Consider the following 4,217-nt stretch of genomic DNA (forward strand, 5'->3'; position numbering starts at 1 on the left):
CACCTGCAGCAGTAGTAACTGTTACACCTGCAGCAGCAGTAACTGTTACACCTGCAGCAGTAGTAACTGTTACATCTGCAGCAGTAGTAACTGTTACATCTGCAGCAGCAGTAACTGTTACATCTGCAGCAGCAGTAACTGTTACATCTGCAGCAGTAGTAACTGTTACATCTGCAGCAGTAGTAACTGTTACATCTGCAGCAGCAGTAACTGTTACACCTGCAGCAGTAGTAACTGTTACATCTGCAGCAGTAGTAACTGTTACACTTGCAGCAGTAGTAACTGTTACACCTGCAGCAGCAGTAACTGTTACATCTGCAGCAGTAGTAACTGTTACATCTGCAGCAGTAGTAACTGTTACATCTGCAGCAGTAGTAACTGTTACACCTGCAGCAGTAGTAACTGTTACATCTGCAGCAGTAGTAACTGTTACACTTGCAGCAGTAGTAACTGTTACACCTGCAGCAGTAGTAACTGTTACATCTGCAGCAGTAGTAACTGATACCCCTGCAGAAGCAATAACTGTTACATCTGCAGCAGTAGTAACTGTTACATCTGCAGCAGTAGTAACTGTTACACCTGCAGCAGTAGTAACTGTTACATCTGCAGCAGTAGTAACTGTTACACTTGCAGCAGTAGTAACTGTTACACCTGCAGCAGTAGTAACTGTTACATCTGCAGCAGTAGTAACTGCTACACCTGCAGCAGCAGCAACTGTTACACCTGCAGCAGCAGTAACTGTTACACCTGCAGCAGAAGTAACTGTCACACCTGCAGCAGCAGTAACTGTTACATCTGCAGCAGTAGTAACTGTTACAACTGCGGCAGTAGTAACTGTTACATCTGCAGCAGCAGTAACTGTTACACCTGCAGCAGTAGTAACTGTTACATCTGCAGCAGTAGTAACTGTTACACCTGCAGCAGCAGTAACTGTTACACCCTGCAGCAGCAGTAACTGTTACACCTGCAGCAGTAGTAACTGTTACACCTGCAGCAGCAGTAACTGTTACACCTGCAGCAGTAGTAACTGTTACACCTGCAGCAGCAGTAACTGTTACACCTGCAGCAGTAGTAACTGTTACACTTGCAGCAGTAGTAACTGTTACATCTGCAGCAGTAGTAACTGTTACACCTGCAGCAGTAGCAACTGTTACATCTGCAGCAGTAGTAACTGTTACACCTGCAGCAGTAGTAACTGTTACATCTGCAGCAGCAGTAACTGTTACACCTGCAGCAGTAGTAACTGTTACATCTGCAGCAGTAGTAACTGTTACACCTGCAGCAGCAGTAGCTGTTACATCTGCAGCAGCAGTAATTGTTACACCTGCAGCAGCAGTAACTGTTACACCTGCAGCAGCAGTAACTGTTACACCTGCAGCAGTAACTGTTGCATCTGCAGCAGCAGTAACTGTTACACCTGCAGCAGTAACTGTTACATCTGCAGCAGCAGTAACTGTTACATCTGCAGCAGCAGTAACTGTTACATCTGCAGCAGTAGAAACTGTTACATCTGCAGCAGCAGTAACTGTTACACCTACAGCAGCAGTAACTGTTACATCTGCAGCAGTAGTAACTGTTACATCTGCAGCAGTAGTAACTACTGCCTCTGCAGCAGTAACTACTGCCTCTGCAGCAGTAACTATTGCCACTGCAGCAGTAACTATTGCCACTGCAGCAGTAACTATTGCCTCTGCAGCAGTAACTATTGCCACTGCAGCAGTAACTATTGCCACTGCAGCAGTAACTATTGCCACTGCAGCAGTAACTATTGCCTCTGCAGCAGTAACTATTGCCACTGTAGCAGTAACTATTGCCACTGCAGCAGCAACTATTGCCACTGCAGCAGTAACTGTTGCCACTGCAGCAGTAACTATTGCCTCTGCAGCAGTAACTATTGCCTCTGCCACAGTAACTATTGCCACTGCAGCAGTAACTATTGCAACTGCAGCAGTAACTATTGCCACTGCAGCAGTAACTATTGCCTCTGCAGCAGTAACTATTGCCACTGTAGCAGTAACTATTGCCACTGCAGCAGTAACTATTGCCTCTGCAGCAGTAACTACTGCCACTGTAGCAGTAACTATTGCCTCTGCAGCAGTAACTATTGCGTTTGCAGCAGTAACTATTGCGTTTGCAGCAGTAACTATTGCCGCTGTAGCAGTAACTATTGCGTTTGCAGCAGTAACTACTGCCACTGCAGCAGTAACTATTGCCTCTGCAGCAGTAACTATTGTCACTGCAGCAGTAACTATTGCCACTGCAGCAGTAACTATTGCCAATGCAGCAGTAACTATTGCCTCTGCAGCAGTAACTATTGCCACTGCAGCAGTAACTATTGCAGCTGCAGCAGTAACTATTGCCACTGCAGCAGTAACTATTGCCACTGTAGCAGTAACTATTGCCACTGCAGCAGTAACTATTACCTCTGCAGCAGTAACTATTGCCACTGTAGCAGTAGCTATTGCCACTGCAGCAGTAACTACTGCCTCTGCAGCAGTAACTATTGCCACTGCAGCAGTAACTATTGCCACTGCAGCAGTAACTATTGCCACTGTAGCAGTAACTATTGCCACTGCAGCAGTAACTATTGCCTCTGCAGCAGTAACTATTGCCACTGCAGCAGTAACTATTGCCATTGCAGCAGTAACTATTGCCACTGTAGCAGTAACTATTGCCACTGTAGCAGTAACTATTGCCACTGTAGCAGTAACTATTGCCACTGTAGCAGTAACTATTGCAGCTGCAGCAGTAACTATTGCGTCTGCAGCAGTAACTATTGCCACTGCAGCAGTAACTATTGCCTCTGCAGCAGTAACTATTGCCACTGCAGCAGTAACTATTGCCTCAGCAGCAGTAACTATTGCCACTGCAGAAGTAACTATTGCGTTTGAAGCAGTAACTATTGCCTCTGCAGCAGTAACTATTGCCACTGCAGCAGTAACTATTGCCACTGCAGCAGTAACTATTGCCTCTGCAGCAGTAACTATTGCCACTGCAGCAGTAACTATTGCCTCTGCAGAAGTAACCATTGCCACTGCAGCAGTAACTATTGCGTTTGCAGCAGTAACTATTGCCACTGCAGCAGTAACTATTGCCTCTACAGCAGTAACTATTGCCTCTGCAGCAGTAACTATTGCCTCTGTAACAGTAACCATTGCCACTGCAGCAGTATCTATTGCCTCTGCAGCAGTAACTATTGCCTCTGCAGCAGTAACTATTGCCTCTGCAGCAGTAACTATTGCCTCTGCAGCAGTAACTATTGCCTCTGCAGCAGTAACTACAGCCTCTGCAGCAGTAACTATTGCCTCTGCAGCAGTAACTATTGCCTCTGCAGCAGTAACTATTGCCAATGCAGCAGTAACTACTGCCTCTGCAGCAGTAACTATTGCCACTGCAGCAGTAACTATTGCCTCTGCAGCAGTAACTATTGCCACTGCAGCAGTAACTATTGCCTCGGCAGCAGTAACTATTGCCACTGCAGCAGTAACTATTGCCACTGCAGCAGTAACTATTGCCTCTGCAGCAGTAACTATTGCCTCTGCAGCAGTAACTATTGCCACTGCAGCAGTAACTATTGCCACTGCAGCAGTAACTATTGCCACTGCAGCAGTAACTATTGCCTCTGCAGCAGTAACTATTGCCTCTGCAGCAGTAACTATTGCCACTGCAGCAGGAACTATTGCCTCTGCAGCAGTAACTATTGCCACTGCAGCAGTAACTATTGCCTCTGCAGCAGTAACTATTGCCACTGTAGCAGTAACTATTGCCACTGCAGCAGTAACTATTGCCACTGCAGCAGTAACTATTGCTAATGCAGCAGTAACTATTGCCACTGCAGCAGTAACTATTGCCACTGCAGCAGTAACTATTGCCACTGCAGCAGTAACTATTGCCTCTGCAGCAGTAACTATTGCCACTGCAGCAGTAACTATTGCCACTGCAGCAGTAACTATTGTCACTGCAGCAGTAACTATTGCCTCTGCAGCAGTAACTATTGCCACTGCAGCAGTAACTATTGTCACTGCAGCAGTAACTATTGCCTCTGCAGCAGTAACTATTGCCACTGCAGCAGTAACTATTGCCACTGCAGCAGTAACTATTGTCACTGCAGCAGTAACTATTGCCTCTGCAGCAGTAACTATTGCCACTGCAGCAGTAACTATTGCCTCTGCAGCAGTAACTATTGCCACTGCAGCAGTAACTATTGCCACTGCAGC

The sequence above is a fragment of the Cherax quadricarinatus genome, chromosome 51 (assembly GCF_038502225.1).
Source record: "Cherax quadricarinatus isolate ZL_2023a chromosome 51, ASM3850222v1, whole genome shotgun sequence".
Taxonomy (NCBI): Eukaryota; Metazoa; Arthropoda; class Malacostraca; order Decapoda; family Parastacidae; genus Cherax; species Cherax quadricarinatus.